This window comes from Nuphar pumila, chromosome 10, assembly GCF_984573655.1.
Source record: "Nuphar pumila chromosome 10, dmNupPumi1.hap1.1, whole genome shotgun sequence".
Lineage (NCBI taxonomy): Eukaryota > Viridiplantae > Streptophyta > Magnoliopsida > Nymphaeales > Nymphaeaceae > Nuphar > Nuphar pumila.
The window spans coordinates 34,131,185-34,151,185 of record NC_143258.1 but is presented as its reverse complement, the minus strand read 5'-3'; the positions used below and the strand labels follow the sequence as shown (position 1 = coordinate 34,151,185).

The 20,001-nt window shown below is 36.6% G+C and overlaps 1 pseudogene; it reads right to left on the bottom strand.

The window, feature by feature from the left end:
• Nucleotides 1-1,973: 1,973 nt before the first annotated feature.
• Nucleotides 1,974-19,583, bottom strand: LOC149826634 (uncharacterized protein At4g15970-like; annotated as a pseudogene).
• Between the last annotated feature and the right edge of the window lie 418 nt (nt 19,584-20,001).

Sequence of the window (20,001 nt, the reverse complement as noted above, 5' to 3'; positions counted from 1 at the left end):
ATAATACATCTCAGACTATGGTCATAAGATGTATTATATAATAATCGTATTTAAATTCAAGTGAAGAATAAAACACATTTTTGGTGCCTTCATAGAGTTTAAAATGAAATTAACTCTCAATATATCCTAACTATGGCCATTGATATATATTTTGAGTTATTTTTAAGTTAAACTCTGATAAAGGAAGAAAAATATTTAAAGAAATGTGATGATTTTTTGAAAAAGATCCAGTGTGGATCTAATGTTATTCCATAAAAGATAAAAATCCTAAGCATTGTCCACATTTTGACTATGGCCATCAATGTGGGTCATTTGCTTAGGATTAATTACCTCTTATTAGAATGGTGTATGTGCCATTCGTGTTCCCATTCATAGATTTCTGAGAAATAAAAGGAAAATAGTATGAAACAAGCATTTTTTTTTATATCTACAATGCTTATACTTTCTAATCTAATGCGAGAAATGTAAATTCTCATTATAATCTAGCTATTACAACTTGAATTGGATTTGAGATAAAAAAAAAATTAATCTAGAATAGGGAATTCAGACAATTTACATCTTTCCTGCAGAAAGAGGGTTAACTCCAAGTTAAAGATATATATACACAAAGAAAACATCATATTGCATGCAAATGATAGATTATTCATGTCTCTTTTCTGTACTCATGAAGGGTTTAATGCATCTAAGCTAGTTGGTAAATTGATGCCTAAACTAGAGGAAAGAATGAATATCATGATATACGAGATCGTGCATGTTTGTGATGCTCATATTAAACAGGAAATGCTTATGGAAGCATTAAAACATGGTGTCCATGGAAGGTGAATATACATACTGTGGGCGGGATATGTAAATATACCTACTGGAGATGGTAGCTACATGATGGACTAAGTGCAAGAGATATGCACGGATGGTGGGGGGGGTACAGGTGCTAGGATGCTACAAGGTGAACCCAGCTAATGAGTGTTGACACTGTTGGTGGGGTGAAAAGGACAGAAACTTGTGGTTACATAGGAATGTAGCAGCAGGTGAGTGGTTCAGCGACAGAGGAGTGGTAAGAAATGAAGGTACTGGAGGTAAATGTATGCAAAGTTCAGCAAATATGCAGATGGACTGGTATGATGATGAAGCAGCAGTATAGAGATGTGCTACAATGGAGTTTAGCGTGAAGAAGTGCCGAAGGTAGGCTGTGGTGAACAGGTATAGCAGCTGGAGGGTGGAGTACAATGAGTATTAGCATAGGTATGATGTTGTATGTTGGAGAAGATGTTAAGTGAAGATGCTGGGGCTGGGTAGTGGAGATGGATGTGATAGGTGTGATGAAACAGTGTAATGATGTTACACATGTTGTAGGTACAACAGTGTATTGCGTATATTGTGCACAATGAAATACATGCAGTGGAGTTGAGACAGCAAGGAGGATAGCTGTGAAGGAAGTGTGGATTGCAGGTGGTGGGCGACTGTAGCTGAAAAAGGGGTTGACAGCAAGGGCTGGAGTTGAGCACAAATGCTGCTGTAGTTGACAACGGTAATGTATTATTTGCAAGTAGTGAATGAGTAACATGGTGTTGTGTAAGGAATGTGCCCAGGTGCAACTACTGTAGGTTGCAAAGGTGGTTGTAGTAGTGAGTTGTGAGGATGCTTATGCTGAAAGGGAAGGGATTGTGATACAGGTGGATTGTAGGTGACAATAGTGCAAGGTAGATGGATAGTGAAGCAAGTGTATGGGGTTGGTATGCGTGCTGGTGATGTAGCTACTACAAACGGAACTGTAGAAGTGGAAGAAAGAGGTTGTGTGTTCCTTTCAACAACTGTACAAATCATAACTCTTGGAAGTAAAAAAATTTAAGCATCACTTTGTAGATTCCTCCTTTTAAATTTGGTATAGCATCTTTTTCTTCATTCTCTAAGCTTCGGACCATCACTCTGGTGACATGGGAACAACAGTTTGAATAGCAGAAATATGTACAACACAATTATACAAGTGCATCGGTGCTTTTCACATGCAACATAGTTGATGAGCTAACCGATCTCTGTGTTGAATGCAAACTGCAATTTTGAGGAACCCTCCATGATGATAACTGGAGTCTTTTCTCTCTTGGTACCAAAGACATGGATTTTCTCCAATCCTCCAACATTATTCTCAAATCATGTAGCTTGCTACTAAGGCCCACAAAACAATTTGCACGCATTGTACAGACTTTATTAAAATCTTTGCTTGGCTCACAAAGACCACCAAAGTATGCAGTATCCAGAAACCTCATCTGTAGTCCTATTTCTTTAATAAATGGATCATATTTAATGTAATTAAGCACATCCTGATCATGATGCCCTAGGTAAACCTCTCTCGACGAATCCCAGAACTCATAAAATTTTATAGTTCTATCATTGGACTTCACGAAAGCAAACCCTCCATTAGGAATATTTTGAAAATTAAGTGAACTGCCAAAAAAAAGTGATCACAAACTATCTGACAATCAACATTTAAGTAAAAGTGTGGAAAAGGATCACGAAGCCAGAGGATATCAGCATTCGTGAAAAGAAAATTGTAGCCCATTTCAAGCACCAAATGCAAGAAATCAATCCTCCTCCACATCATCTTCAAGTAATCATGACTCATAAAGAACTTCTTTCCAGAAAAATCAACTCCTTTAGTGACCAGAGCAAGGCAACCCCAGGAACATGTGTTCCTTTCTCTGGGTATCGTACACCACCAATGAATTACGAAAGTAGAGGAAAACCAAGGCAGTTTGACAGAAAAATTGCAATCAGAAATATTGAATGAATGTCTGGAATAAGGTTCAGAGTCATGAGATATATTTCTGGCCATCTAGACTTGAATAAAATCAGGAGTGTTTTTTTCAAAATTTCAGAGGTGCAAATAGAAAGGGTTTGGATGGCAATTTCTTCAGGAATTGTATAACTCGACCTATAAACATTGCTAGGTTTTATGCATTTAGCGAATGTGTAAGTCATCTTATATTGTCTCTCCAATAAACCTGTTGGAAGAACTCAGCATATCACTTATATAGCCTTCTCAAGGCTACCTTGGGATGTTACTTTCACATAGAGCCGATGCAGATCTAGGGACTTTCCTCCCATAATAGGTACTGTGAAATTTATTCCCATTTTGTTGTGGGACTTCTTAAGTGTCTCCATGGAGAGGGCTCTATTCGCTATAACTTCTGAATAAGTTACAGATGGTAAGGGGTAGATATGAGCACTAGTTCATGCAACCTTGGATCCTAGACATATGTGAATTTAAACATGCATTTGAAAATAAAAAAAAAAGTTGAACTGGAAGAGTCTCAGATATAATGAATAATCAAATGTAACAAGGAAGTGAACACAACACAATGAACAAGATGGATAAAAAGCAATTAGAAAGACGGTCAAGTGCAATCCAAAATAGGAAATCTAAAGTGAGTAAGAAATGAAAAAAAATAAAAATAAATGATAATGATAATGATAATAATAATAATAATAAATAAATAAAAATATAACCGACAATTGAAATAATCAAAGATTTGTAAAGGTAAATGCCATGGACAAGAACGTAACTAAGGGGAAATAGGTGAGAAACAATATTGAAATTGAAACCTTGATGATTGGGGAAATAAATCAATGTACAAAATAAGATGTCTAAATGATGGACCAACCTACTGAAGGTAAAATGCAGATGTGAAAATACAGAGATGATGCAATACCAAACAAAGGACTGCTGGTAATAAATAGCCTGTGTTAATGCAAATGACACAATACTGTTGATGTTGTATGAATGTGAAGTGGTTTAACAGGAATAAAGAGAGGAAAACAATGATTCTAATGCATGCCAATTGGTAAAATGGATTAACAGGGATAAAGCCAGAACTAATGTGGAATACTTGATAAACAAGAGTTTAGCACCTGACCCAAGCAATGAGGAAATGGCATCAGCGTCTATATTTATGAAGATGGAGAGTGCAGGAGATGCGTCTATGGTTCTGTGCTGCACGTCTAGCACACGAATTTTAAAATCACATGCCTCTTATCCATTAGAGCCATCAATTACCTTAGCGTGGTTGAACGTAGGTGAGCTGGGACCCATTTGCTTGAGATGGATACCACAATCGTGGATCATGCCAATATGTCTGGATCTCGTTTTGTAACAAGGTAAAAAAAAAAACTTTTACAGTAATAGTTGGCAAATGTTCACGGCAGATAAAGCTTTGCAACCAGTGAAACAGAAATTTGCAGTAAATGAAAATGAAAATTTACAATGAATCAAGTATGCATATCGATCCTTGAAATTTAATGCATTAAGCTAAGTAGCAGGTCAACCTCCAGTATCGAATCCTCACAATTCATAATAGTTGACTGATTCCTACTACTCAGGTGCACAGGGAAGTTCAAATTTATAATGAAAGATGCAGGAAACCAATTAATCCCGACAAAAGAAGATAGAATATAATTCCAGGATGCTTTTTATCAAGTGAAGTTCGAATCTTCTCCATCATCCAGTGAAAACAAGAGAACTCGGATTCTTGGATGTTGTGTATATTGAGCCATACAACAACCAGATTTGCAAGTGACAAATAGTATACATAACAGAGATAAAAAAAAAAGGGGCATGGACTAAAAGAGAAAACATAAAATCGAGAATATAGCTGATGATCGGGACTAATAGAAATGCAACAAGAAAACAACTGGAAATTAAAACAAAAAAAAATGGAAATCAGATGTTGGAATTGGAAAATTCCATTAATATTGGAACGAGCAGATTGATCTTGCTATATGTAGGTCGATCATGTCGTGGATGCATTTAAGATAAAGGAAAATAATAAAAAGGGAAAGAAACGAGAAGGGTACAAAACACAAATGGAAAGAGAAAAAAAATGAAAGAATTCGGCAAAGTAAGAAAGGAAATCTTCACAGAGGATTAAAGGGATGAAGAAGACGATCACTCACCTGCGATTATGCTGGAACTCTGGAGTTGGAAAGCAATTGGATCAGACTTCAACAGATTACTTGGAGCTCCTGCGGCAAGATCGACTTACTTCAGTCGACGGAGGAGAAGACCAAGGGAGGGAAGGAAAATGGGAGAAAGAAGAAAAGAGGGAGAAAGAGGGGAATTAGAGAAGAAGAAATGAAGAAGAATCGAGAAGGGCATGTGGGGAGGTGAAGAAGTGATCGATGCATGAAAAAGAGGGGTGCGGGGTTGAAGAGGCAGTCCTTAGGGCTTCCCTTCTGTGTTCATTTTATAGAGGGGAGAAGAAGGCTCCAGAAAGGGGAAGCTGTTGGAGATGAACGAGGAAGGAAGCAGAAGGCTGGTGATGGTCGATCGAGAGCTTCAGGGAGAGAGAGAGAGAGAGAAAGAGAGAGAGAGAGAGAAGTATCGAGCGCAACGGAAAACCGTTGCAGGTTTTTCAAAGGAGCTCCTTGGTTTTTTTTTTCCAAATTTTTCAACAAAAGGCTATTTCCAAAAGTTTTTCTCTAAAAGGGGTTTTTATGAAAAGGATATTTTGTGAAAAATATCTGATTTAATTTTAGAAATGGGTTTCAGAAATGGATCTGGATCCAGAAATTTTGATAAAACATTAGAATTCAGATCTCGAATTATGATCAGACCTTGTATTGAGAAAAACCTCTGAGAAAATACAAAAAAATTGATTTTTTTTGAAAAATAAGAGATTCAGATTAAGAATTGGATCTGGATATCAGATCTGGATCCAGGATTGGGTCAGATATGGACATTGAGCATGGATTTCAGTGAAATCGAGGAATGAAAGAATTTTGATCAAAAATTGACCCAGTTTATAAAGAGAGATGGAGCGAGGGGCAAAAAAATGAAATTTTCTGGATTTTTTGAAAAATTTGGGGTGTTTACAGGGAGGCACTCTGAAAAAGGTTACTCCTTGTAAGAAAACATTAAACATTTGTAAAGGAGGAATATAAAAGATGGCGCCAGACCACGAGGAAATTGACAAATTTATTAGTGCATTGAAGAATGAAATAACAGATTGATAGAAGAACTAGGACTGCATTGTCCCTTCAAAATGACAAAATCATGAAAGTGACAGTCACGACACTATCAATTTTTTAGAAAACTTGCTCAGGATGGTCGACTGGTGTCTTCCTCATCTTCAATAAGGATATTCTTGTCGATGCAATCTTGAATGACATTCTTCAGGACGAAACAATTATCAGTGTCATGCCCTACTGCCCGATGAAATTTGCAGAAATTTTCTTTGAATCTACCCATGATTGTTGCGAGATCAACTGCTTTGGGTAAACAGATTATATCTTTTGCAAGCATGTATTCCAGAACACTTTCGAGTGTCTGGTCCAGAGGGGTGAATTTTCGATCCGCACTCTAATCCTTGCACTTTGGTTTTTCTTGATCTTTCTCTTTATGTTGAGGACTAGATTGAAGAGGCTTATCATTGTTGGAGAACTTTCCTTTTTGGCCCTTAGATCCCTCTGAATAGTTATCATGATTTTTCTTATTGCTTTTGCTATCATTGGCAGAAAGAGTGAAGTGAGCCTTCTTCTTCTGATCATTCTGATTGTTGCCCTTTATAAAGATGAAGCCTTCATAAACTTTATTTTCCATGCTTAGCTCGATCCACTTGGCTCATTCTGTCAGTTCGATGAAGGTTTTTGACGGTGCAGTGGAAATGAGACCTCTAAAGGGTTGCAAAAAATTATTCAAGATCAGTGACAATGTATGCCCCTCTTGTAAGCTGACCTCCATCATTTGATAAAATCTCGAGCCTTCTCATCTTCTTTCTGCTTGAGGCCGTAGAGATGGTTGAGGGTTGGAAGTGCCTCAACATTAAATAGAAATCTTTCAATGAACATATTCACCACTTTGTCAAATTCTTTTAATTCAATCGTGTCAACATGCTCTAAATACCACTTAGCTGTGGTTCCCTCCAGACTGCAAGGGAAGCAAAGAAAATGAGCCCGATTTTCTCGCTTGAATTTGGCGTATTTAGCAAAGAACATGGCGAGATGTGCCTTAGGGTCGCCAGAACCATCAAATTTGATAAACTTTCTGGGGAGATTGTCCAGATTGTCGTCCCCATCTAGACCATCATAGAAGTCTTCACTGGTGAAGATTTTCTTGCCTTTGTCGAGGGCCTGTAAATCTCAAACTGTCCTGACCATATCTCTGAACTGTGGTTGGTCAGAATCATTGATAGACTGATCTTTAAACTTGTGGGTTGACCCTTGTCCCTGGGTTGATTTCCGAAATGCCTGCTGGATCTCAAATTCTTCATTTGTGTCTTCCACTGATTCCTCTTTATCAGTTGTATCAATATTCTGAATAAGCTTCTTAGACGACTTCAAAACCTTTTTTACTACCCGGCCTTTTGCCTTCTGCTTGACCTGGGTCTTTTCTGCACTGGCTTCAGCTTGTTCCGCCAACATCTCGCTCATCTTTTTAAACATGGCATACATCTGAGGATTGATGCCATCATCTGCTTGCTGACCCTGACTTTGATTGATCGGGGTGAATCCATTTCTTCTTCTAAAGCGGTTGAATATACAATGCCTTCAACTGGTGCAGTTTTCTTTCCTGACTTCATCTGAACCATTAAATATCATGAACGCTCTCTGCAGGGCAAAGTTGATGGTTAGGCTTTTGAGAGAGATTTTGATTAGAAGAAAATATTTGCTGAGAATTTTGGTAGACAATTGAAAGAGTATCCCATTACTAGGGATTGAGTCATCCCTGGGATCACGACAATTGCGTTGCCATTCTTTTGCAAAGAAAACAACTAAAAATTATGCCTTGTTACCTAGGTGAGGTCGTCAAACCAAGAATGAAGAATTTGAAAGATTTTTTTATTCATTGAAGGAAAAACATGATTGCATCAATAATAAACTTGAGAAAGATGGGGCGGACAGACAGTTTGCCACCACTCTTGATAATCAACAAAGACACGAGGACCGGGAAAAAGTGAAAGAGTAACAAAAGAGTCCTAGCCATATCTGGTAGAATAGTATGTTCTGGACCACTGTGTTGATGTAAGGTCAAACTCTGGCACAACTCCTAATAACAGCCGCATCTCCACATGCTTCTGTCTCTGAGAAAACTGTCGGACACACCACTCTGGATGATAGTAAGCGTAGAAGAATGGACCAAGTAGCTTGAACTGCTTGCCGTATGTATCTGGGAGGTGATAGCTCTCGATCAAAATAGTCCCACACCACTTCTTCTCCCTGCAGATGATCAATCAGGAACCAATACCATGCAACTGGCTAATCTTTCAACAATGCGAAAAATGACAAAGGCTATCCTTTCGAAGAGAAGGCTAATCTTTCAACAGTGTGAAAGATGACAAAGGCTATCCTTTCAGAGAGAAGGTTAATCTTTCAACAACGCGAAAGACGACAAAGGCTATCATTTTGGAGAGAAGGCTAATCTTTCAATGATGCAAAAGACGACAAAGGCTATCCTTTCGGAGAGAAGGCTAATCTTTCAACAACGCAAAAGATAACAAAGGCTATCCTTTCGGAGGGAAGGCTAATCTTTCAACGATGCGAAAGACGACAAAGGCTATCCTTTCGGAGAGAAGGCTAATCTTTCAACGACGCGAAAGATGACAAAGGCTATCCTTTTGGAGAGAAGGCTAATCTTTCAACGATGCGAAAGACGACAAAGGCTATCCTTTCGAAGAGAAGGCTAATCTTTCAACGACGCGAAAGATGACAAAGGCTATCCTTTCGGAGAGAAGGCTAATCTTTCAACAATGCAAAAGATGACAAAGGCTATCCTTTTGGAGAAAAGTGAGGCAAATCTTTCAACAACGCGAAAGATGATAAAGGCTATCCTTTCGAAGGAAAGGCTAATCTTTCAACAACACGAAAGAAGATGACAAAGGCTATCCTTTCGGAGAGAAGGTGAGGCGAATCTTTCAACAATGCGAAAGACAATAAAAGCTACTTTCACAAGGAGGCAAAAGGTGATGCTAGAATGTGTCAAGATGGGTATTGAGCTTTTTACTTCATCAGGATAGCTAGAAAATATTGCCAAAATGTTAAAAATTGTTTGTTGATTCAAAATGTATATTGGTATGAAAATATTTTCTCTTTTCTACCTAAAGTATTACCTCCAATTGGGCTAACTCCGTAGAATCAATATTTAAATCTAAATTGCTTGCAATTGGCTTTCTGCTAGAAAGCTATCAATTTCCTTGATATAAACAAAAAGAAAGATATTCTTGATATTGTGAAAGCGATTGATGAACAGATATTGATAAAAGAATTTCACAAAATTAAAGAAGATTCTTGGCAGATTTGGCAGTTTGATATCCTGAGACTTTTCCCATAATGATCTTTTTGTACTCTTTTTAAGATAGAATTTGAGCTCTCTTGAGGTTTAGCGAGAATTTTATCGCATCAACATACAACTTGGAGATGCTCTGATTTTCTCTAAAAGGACACGTCACAAAACCTTCAACTTGGAGATGATTTGAGTCTTCATTAGTCCCAAGGATTATATTGATAATATTGGTCTTTTTTTTATTAAAATCTCTTTTGATTATAGCATTGATCAAATATCTTTTAGGGATTGGCGGGAGGTTCATCGCATCCACCTTCAACTTGACGATGATCTAAACTTTTCCTGAAAGGACACATCATAAACTCTTCAACTTTGAGATGATTCGAGTATTCTTTGCCCTCAAGAACCTGACTCATCCATCGTCTTCAACTTGACGATAGTCGAGAGATCCCTTTTGCAGATATATAATTATAGCTTGATATTTATAAAGATATTGAAATTGAGTAGACTTTTCTTTATCGCTCAGGATATTTCCACTGCCTTATTACCATAAGAATGGTCTTTAAAAATGTGCCATTGACTGTGATCAATATCAATCACTTATGGCTTTGCGACAACATTGAATTTTTCTTACTGGCCATATCGAGGATCTGTTCTTCGTCCTTTTGGTTGGCTCATAGAAAGATTTTGAATTTTGAATCTTTTTTTGCAAAAGCTTTGTCCTTTTGGAGAGAATACTGAGGGTAATTTGAGGCAATTCTTTGTGCAATAAAGGTTTTGAGATCAACAACTATTTTTCATGACAAATTGGTAAAATATTCTTGAAATCTTTGGTGAAAGAAAATGCTTAATATCCGAGTTGACACATCAGTGGGATTCTGGATGAAAGTCCAACACGAACATGAACTCTGAAGGTAAATTCAATACGAAATTGGAATTCTGAAAATAAGTCCTAGCGCAATGCTGAATTTTGAAGATAAGTCCAACTCAAAGGTTGGTTTTGAAAGAACGACCGAGTCGAAACTTAGATCTTGTTAGGAAAACTGGAAAATTCGAGTCGGAACTCGAGTCTTGAAAGGAAAATTAGAAAGTTTGGTTTTGAAGGAAAGAAAATTTGAGTCAGAACTCAAATCTTCGAAGGAAAACTAGACCCATTCAGATTTAAAGGAAAGGAAATTCGAGTCGGAACTCAAATCTTTGAAGGAAAATATATCAATTGAAAGAAAGAAAATTTGAGTCGGAACTCGAATCACTGAAGGAAAAACTTATCCAATTCAGATTTAAAGGAAAAAAATTCAAGTCGGAACTCGAATCTCAAAGGAAAAACTTGGAAAATTCAAAAGGAAAGGAAATTCGAGTCGGAACTCGAACCCTAAAGGAAAAACTAGACCAGTTTGGTTTTTAAGGAAAGGAAATTCGAGTCGGAACTCGAATCTCTGAAGGAAAAACTAGACCAATTTGGTTTTCAAGAAAGGAAATTTGAGTCAAAACCTGAATCTCTGAAGGGAACACTAGACCAATTTGGTTTTAAAGAAAGAAAATTTGAGTCAGAACTTGAATCTCTGAAGAAAAAACTAGAAATTCAGAAGAAAAGGAAATTCGAGTCGAAACTCAAATCTTAAAGGAAAAACTTATCCAATTCAGATTTAAAGGAAAGGAAATTCGAGTCGGAACTCGAATCCTAAAGAAAAAACTTGGAAAATTCAGAAGGAAAGGAAATTCGAGTCAGAACTCGAACCCTAAAGGAAAAACTAGACCAGTTCAGTTTTTACGGAAAGGAAATTCGAGTCGAAAATCGAATCTTTGAACGAAAAACTAGACCAATTTGGTTTTAAGAAAAGGAAATTCAAATCGAAACTCAAATCTCTGAAGGAAAAACTGGAAATTTAGAAGGAAAGGAAATTCGAGTCGGAACTCAAACCCTAAAGGGAAAACTTGTGCAATTTGGATTTAAAGGAAAGAAAATTCCAGTCGGAACTTGAATCCTCAAGGAAAAACTGAAAAATTCAGAAGAAAAAGAAATTCGAGTCGGAACTCGAACCCTAAAGGAAAAACTTATCCAATTCAAATTCAAAGGAAAGGAAATTTGAGTCGGGTCTCGAATCCTAAAGGGAAAATTGAAAAATTCAGAAGGAAAGGAAATTTGAGTCGAAACTCAAACCCTAAAGGAAAAACTTATCCAATTCAGATTTAAAGAAAATAAAATTCGAGTCAGAACTCGAATCCCAAAGGAAAAACTAAACCAATGTGGTTTTAATGGAAAGGAAATTCTAGTCGAAACTCGAAGGAAAAAAACTGAACTAATGTGGACATTGAATTTTAAAATGCACTAGCACGAACACTGGGTTTTGAAAAATTATCAACACGAACATTGGGTTTTAAAAAATTACCAACACGAACACTGGGTTTTGAAAAATTACCAATTGATTGTGATGGAAAATTTTCAGCCTTCACCCTCACGATGACTTGGACAACTATCGGTGTCTCAGGATTTATCCCTTACCCTGAATGGGTAACTGATGGATAAGAATTTATTGGAAATTGATAAAGAATTGTTGGAGATTGATGAGAATGAATGAAATTTGATGAAAGATTGATAAAATTTGACAAAGATTGACGAAGACTTGGTGGAAAATTGATAATGCTTGAAAGACAATGAAAGATTTCAGAATTCTCCCTTATCCTGAATGGGGAAGCTCAGGTTTATCCCTTAACCTGAAGGAGAATTGGATTTGATGCAAATTGATGAAAATGAATGTGTGCAAATGCAAATGAACGCAAAATGATGTAAATGGGTGCACATGTGTGCAAAATGAAAGATTTGTGTGATCCTGCCTACATACAAAATGTTTTGAAAATAAATTTAAAAAAATGCCCCAGTGTAATGGGGGTAGAAGATTTTGAACAAAAGAATAAATGATTGTCATTCGAAGAACGCTCTCTGAAGGTGACAAGGCAACTGACTTTTGATTGATTCATGAGAGACTCTGAAGAGGGTCATTCCTCATGAAAGGATATTTTGCATAGAAGGAGAACAAAAGGTGGCACCAAGCTTGTGAGAAAAATTGACCATTTTATTGATGCATTTGAAGGAAAAATGACAAATTAAGGAAAGCTAAACGGGATTGCATCATCCCTTTTTAAAATAATAAAAGCGAGATGAAAAAATGGGAAAATGCTGGTATCGTCAGCTTTTTTTGAGTGATTGAGGAAAAGCTCAGTCAGGATGATTGGTCATCCTTTTCATTTTTAATGAGAAGATTCTTGTCAACGCAGTCTTGAACGATATTTTTGAAGACAAAACATCGCTCAGTATTGTACCCCATAGCTCAGTGGAATTTACAGAAGTAATCTTTCCATTTTCCTAGGGTGACCAGAGGATCAACAATTCTTGAAAGTGTAACCATTCCTTTGCTCAGCATGTATTCAAGGACCTTTTTGAGGGGCTGATCTAGAGGAGTGAACTTGCGGTCATAACCCCAACAGTCACGCTTTGACTTTTTTGAGTGCTTGCTTTCTGCCGAAAGCAGGATTGATAGGGTTTTGCCAGGACGGCCGACTGGTCTACCATTTTGTTCTCCCCAGAATATTCTTATCAACGTGATCCTGGGTGATGTTCTTGATGATGAAATAATCTTTTGTGTCGTGTCCTATTGCACGATGAAACTTGCAAAATTGTTCTTTGAATCTACTCATGATTGTCAGGGGATTAGCGACTTTTGGTAAATGAATCATGTCTTTTGCGAGCAAACATTCTGGAACAGTCTCGAGTTTCTGGTCCAGAGAGGTGAACTTTCGATTAGTGCTTCAATATTTGTGTTTTGGTTTTTCTTGATCTTTCTCTTTATGCTAGGGACTGGACTGGAGAGGTCGGGCATTCTGCTTGAAGTTGCTCCCCTTTTTGCCTTCATTGGTACTTCTGCTGAGCTTAGACCCTCTCATATTACTATTGTCATTGTTGCCTTTGATGTTCACCAGGAGTGCGAAAGATATCATCTCCTCGACTGGCTCCCTTTTTATGCTTGACTCAGGTAGCTCCAATAGCATCTTTGTCATCATCTTTTGAAACATTCTGTACATGACTGAATCAATGTCATCTTCACTTGTCTGGTCCTGCTTCTTGACTGATCTCGAGGAACTCATCTCTTCGACACTGCTTGGTGATGTTCTCTTTCTCGACCTTGTTTGAACCATGGTGAAATGCTAATGTTCTCTGCAGAATGCAGGGATGGTTTAGACTGAAGAATTTTTGGGAGAAAGATAAATGATGAAGGAGATATTGAGGATGATGAAAGAGATGAAAATCTTGAATAGAATTTGGAAGACATATATGAAGAAAAGAAGTTTGAAAATAGATGACAAGATTTGAACATTTGAAAAATTGCAAGCAGGATAACAATAAGGCTGAAAATTCGAGATCCAGAGGAAAGGTAGGAAAAGGGAAATCGCCTAGACTTTTTGAGGAAAAATATGAGGTTTTTGAAAATCGTCCAGGGTTTTAATAAAATTGTAGGAAAACTAAATGAGAAATGATGTAAAAGGCAAATAAAAGGGAAATTAGAAATAAAGGAGAATGTATTCAATCACATCATGCACAAACAATTATGCACATACAACATTCCCTAAGAAACTGACTCTAAATGCATCAATTTTCAAATGGCTGTAGGACCTTAATCCTGACTCTAGGCTCAGATCATCTGTGTCCAATCATGCTATGCCGATATACTTGAATTGAAACCCGAAGTACGTGGCATAAAAAATTCATCTCCTGTTCTAGGCTTGTGTTTTCCCAACATCCTTGAGCGTCTGCCGATATACGTTGGATTATGACCCTTGGTACATGGCAGGGGGGTGTCAACCCAAATAAGTGGCCCAGTTGTGAGGTTTTATCCCGAACTATGATTCTGGAAGAAAACCCAGCAACATGAAGACCAAGTAGAAATAGGTAAGGTGGTTTTTGAAATATGAGCACATGCAAACAAACAGAGGGCTCTAAAACCTAAAGAGATAGAGATTTTTGAAAATTTTGAAGAAGCAAACATTGTTTACATACAAATCCTAGATTGAAGAGGGTTATATTAGACCTAGGTCTATGTGAGCATAAAAATTTCTCCTTAATTTGGTCCTACCAAACCATGCCTAGTCCATATGCAGTCCATGTCAGCTGGGTTCAAGTCTAGGCTCCTAGGTTCACATGATATCAGAAAATAAAAGTTGACATTTTATAGAACACGATTTTGATAATTGAGCTAAATCAAAGCACACAGTTGATCAGGCAAAGACATGTCCCATCACAGTCGTCAAACCTGTTATCATTGTAAAAAAATTTCCTCTCTCTGTGAGAGCGAGAAATGATTCTGCGAGTCAAACTCGACCAAAGTTTTGAAATTTGGCTTTTAAAAATTACTCGCCTCTGTTTTGAAAATTTGCAGAAAAATTCTATGGAATGGGATCCGCCTATCGGTATGAGGTTCAACCGTTCATGGGGCCTTTACCAAGGGTAATCGAACCAAGGATCAAGAGTGTGCTTAGCTAGGTTCAAATATCTAAATCATGCTTTATTTCTTAAATGCACAGATAATCAGACATGTGCTATGAAATTTTTAAAATGCAAGTTTGAGAAAAATGATGTTTGCTTGGAATATTGAAATGTGCTTGGAAAATAATTGGGAAAGTGATGATTCTGAGAAAATCATGAATTTTATTGGAAAATAACTTTTGAATGAAAAATGGATTCTCAGGACAATTGGAACTTTGAGAAAATCGATTTTGAGATTTGGATTTGAAATTGAATTGATTTCTCAAGTAAATTTGGGAATTCTGGGAAAATCAGTTTAAGAAATAATTCAAAGATTTTGGGAAAATCAAATTTTGAGCTTTGAACCTTGGAAGTGAGAATATTAAAACATCGGAAAAATCATGATTTTAACTTGGAAAATGTTTGAAATATCATTTGAAAACTCAAAATTCTGAGAAAATCAATTTCTGAGAAAGACTTAGGAAATTTTGAGAAAATTGATTTCTCTGAAATGCAATTGGGAAATGAGTTTAAAAATGATTCTATTTGAATGAAATGAATGAATGAATGTGGATTTGAAAGATATTTTTTTGAGGAATTGAGAAAATCCTTTTGTACTTTTGAGAAATGCAGTGCATTTTTGAAGTTAGCCTATGAGTGTAGGCTGAATGTGGCTAATATGAAGATCACAAATCTGAGTTTCCTTCGTATTCTGACTATGACCATAAATACGAATTTCACCAAGTTTGTCAACTCTCTAAGAGCTTGTGCACGTTCCATTTGTGTCAACCATAGTGGATTAAAAAGAAAATGCATGAAACATACATCAGATATTGAAATTATATGAAAGCAAACTATATGCAATGCATTCTATTCTAAGCAGAAAATGTAAATTCTTATTCCAAATTATTACATATGATATTAAATTGAAATGAAATAAAAGAAAATAAATGTAAGGGCTAAGTCCTCCACTTGAATAATCCTGCAAAACTAGAAAACAAGTTAGCACAAAAATGTTGGTTTATCTAGATTTATCCAAAAATATTAGAAAATTATCAGATTTTATCCAGATGTAAACCTTAATTCATACCTCCTTGATATAAACATGAGAAATATATAATGAAAAATCAAAGAATAAGACTTGGAAATTCGAAATTTGAGTGTAAATGACCAAAATACCCCTAATAACAAGACTATGGCCTTGAAATCAGGATTTTTCAGAAAGATATTTAGTAAAAATAAGATTTTGAAATTCTAATGAAAATAAATCAAACATAAGATAATATGATATGATTAAAATATGAAAATTAAAGTTTGAAAATTTGAAATTGAGGAAAAATGACCAAAATGCCTCTGATAGCAAGACTATGGCCTTGAAATCAGGGTTTTCAAAAATAAATTTTGTAAAATAGGGATTTTGAAATTCAAATGCATGCAAATGACATGGAAATCAAATATAACATGATATGAGATGATGATATGCATGTTAAAATCTCAAAAATGTAAAAATATCACAAAACACTAAATTTTGCTTGAGTTTCGCTTCTATTTTGGCAATTTAACTAACATACATGGCAAATGAATTCCAAATTGCACCAAATTCGGTATGGACACCTAAATTAACTTTAAGAACAGAATAGAATCTGAAAACTATTTTTTTTGGTATTTTCCAATATAGAAATTCAACAAAAAATCCTAAATTACAAGGTTTTTGCCTAAAAGCCCAGACCTAGCCTAATGACAGCAGAGTTTTGGGTACTAACCTACCATGGAAATCTCACAAATTTCTTGGGTGACAGAGGATAGTTAGGCAAGAATTTTTGTCTTTTACAGATTTGGGATTTGACTTATGGTCGGAGATTTATAGCTCCGACAAGTTCAATCGGAATATGGTGACTCTAGAATTGGGGGTAGACGGACAAGTTTTCACACAAAATCGAGGAAAATTGACAAACAGTGGCCAAAACCTCTAAAATTTTAGGGGGAGGTCGCTGACACAAAGAGGAACAAATCCTATTTTGACAGTTTCATCATTAGACCTATGGATTGGGAGGACACAGAGGATTATCAGACCTCTAATTTTGATAAAATTGAATTAACAAGGAATTGATAGGCAGACTTCTAAAATCTAGAAAAAATAAAAATCTAAGTCTAAAAAGCTTAAAATTTTGGGAAATGACAGAGGAGTTTATGAGAAACAACTCCTCATTTGATGGTTTTGCCATTGGACCTATGGATTGATGTGCCGCAACAAATTAGGGTCGGTCTAAACCCTGACAAGGATATAACCAGATTTTCACAAGGGTCTGAGAAATCTGATTTTTGACAAAGAACAAGGGTTGTTACAAGGGGTGGTTGAAAGTTGTAATGTGTGAAAGAAGATGGCAAAAAGGAGCTGGGCGTGAGAAGGGAGAGAGAGGGAGTTAGGAGAGTGAGAAGCTAAGAGGGGAAGATAGGTTATGCGTAGATGATTAGTTAAAAAAAATAAAAACTTAGGTCTTAATAGAATTAGGGCTAGAATGGGTGTGAATTGGAAAGAAGAGCCCTCAGCCGTATGTGGTTATGGGATTTAGAAAGGTAGCAAGGAAGAAAAGGGAAAGAAGGAAGGGAAGGAAAAGGAAAGAAGAGGAGAAAGAAGGAAAAGGAAAGAAGAAGAAAAAGAAATAAAAAGAAGGGAACGAGAAAGAAAAAGAGAGGGAAGAGAAGAGGAAAGGAAGAACAAAAAAAGGAGGAAAAATGGAAAGAAAATGGAGGGGAAGAGTACAGGGGGTCGACCCCCTTGTGGGTCCCACCTCTTTTAAAAAATGAAATAAAAATAAAGATGAAAATAAGAGGGAATAAAAGAAACAAATTATTATTATTATTATTTTAATAAAAAAGAAATGCAAAATAAATGGTGATGCCACCTTGGTATGGATTTAATTTTGAAATTCATTTTGAAAATTAGAGGGGTAGAATGGTCTTTTAGAAAAAATTTGGATGAAATAAGCTATTTTTTGCAGTTTTTGTGAGCGCAGAATTTGAAGTTTCATACCCTGTTGCAGAGCAAATCCAATTTGGAATTTGAAAAATCAAGTTCGAAAAGAATCCGGATTATTTTCTTAGGAAAATATTTCCAAATTTAGAATCTTGGGGGTAAAAATGTAAATTTTGGAAACCCAGGGTTCGAAATTGGTTTTTGAAGAATTTAAAACTCAAATCTGGATTGAAATTTTCAAAACTGGAGTTCTGGATCTCGAAAATGAAATAAAATGTGATGAAATGTTATGAAATGATAAAAAATGATGAGAAATTATATGAAATGTCATGCAAAATGCTAACCCCGAATGAAGAAATTTGGATATTGGACCCTGATTGACAGTTATACCAGTTCAAAAAGTGATAATTTTGACAAAAATGGGCAAAATGGTGCAAGAAATGATTTTTTTCTCTGTCGGGCCACAATGACACTTAAAACTGTGGTTTGAACTGGTTTGAACTAAAATGAACTAGATTGAGTTGGGTTCTAGGGTTTCAGAACTCAAAGGGACTGACAAGACACTGACTCAACTGAACTCCTAGACTGAATTGTAAGAAAATATTGCCATTTTTAGAAAAATGGTGAGAAATGGTCACTGGAGTGAAGTGAGTTACAGACCAGAACTGGGTTTGAGCTGGAACAAAGGTCAGTAATACTGAGATGAACTAAAATTGAAGCTCAAACACTAGCTCAACTGACTAAATTTAGCTCAATTTCAGCTAAATGAGCTGAAATGGGCTCCTAAACACTTGGAAGTGGATTTGAACTGAAACTAGAGCACTTGAACTCCTGGTGAGCTTGGGCTAGACTTAGGGGAATATGATTGACTGGGAATGACTGACTCATAGATAATTGACTTGGATTTGAGTGAGAAATAAGCTCATTTCTGAAAAATGATCTCATTTTGGCAGGAATGGTCATAAATGAACATAGCATGCTCACTGTGAGCTCAGGTGAGCTAGAAATGAGTGACATTCTAACTGTTCTGAGCTTACCAATGAGCTTGGTTGACTTTGGCTGACAAGGGTTTAAGATGATCTAGGGGTAAAATGGTAATTTTCTTAGTGAAAATGGGTAAAATGATAATTTTCTAAGACAGACTCAGAGTTGGGCTCCTACACTGACTTATCAGGGTTGGCATTGCATGAGGGATGTGTCTAAAAATGGATGAGGAAAATTTGAGGTGTTTACACTATACTTCCTTATTTCAATTCATATCACTGCATCAATATTCACTGCTACACCTGTATGTGCATCTACCATCTACTAGAGCTTCGCTATGCTCCACCATTGCCTTCCTAAATCCTCTTACCACAACATCCTCTAAATGCTAACTATTGTTGGCGCAGGTATAGCTATCACCACTCCCATCAGCACTTTCACGCCTCCTTCACAGCACCACTTGTTGTATTCATCACAACAGTAGCCTCCAGCACACCTTACACAACTACATTCCCTGCAAGCAATCCAACATTTGCTACAACCCTTGGTGTGTCGAGCAGTCCTGTGTCTGGTATAACAACCTGTTCATTGTCTATTGCCACAAGCATTCTAGCATTTGGGGTTATAAACAGTCTTGCACCATTTGGTACCACAAGATCTTCATTGGATGTTATAGCTTGTGCAACAAGTAGTCCTACATTTAGCACAACAATTTGTTCATTACTTGGTGCCACAAGCATTTCATCATTTGAGTTTGCATACCCTCTTGGACTTGATATCATAAACTCCTCACTATGTGGTGCTATAAACAACTCTCCACCACCATCGAACCCCATCGCATTTCATGTGATCCATATTGTTTACCTTTTGTTGACATCCAATTTACTGTTGGTCATCCATAGTGTAAATTTTCTGTAATTACATTTCCGGTAACTACCACCACACTTTGCACTTACTACACTTGTCCACCCCCACTATGCTTTGCACAACACTTTCTCACATGCATTTACATTTCCAGCATTACCATGCTTACATTCTATTTGTTGTTTTCACAGCAGAACCTCTGTCACCTGTGTACCCCAATTCTCGCCAACACTACTTCACCACTTATCCTGTTGTGCCTGTGTATATAACACCTTCATTTCATGTGTTAACCAACATACCATTTCCTATATCCTTCACAGTAACACTTCTGGTGTCCAGTATCAGCAAAGCATTTCACTTGCTGCACTATGTAGCACATCACCTTCTCCT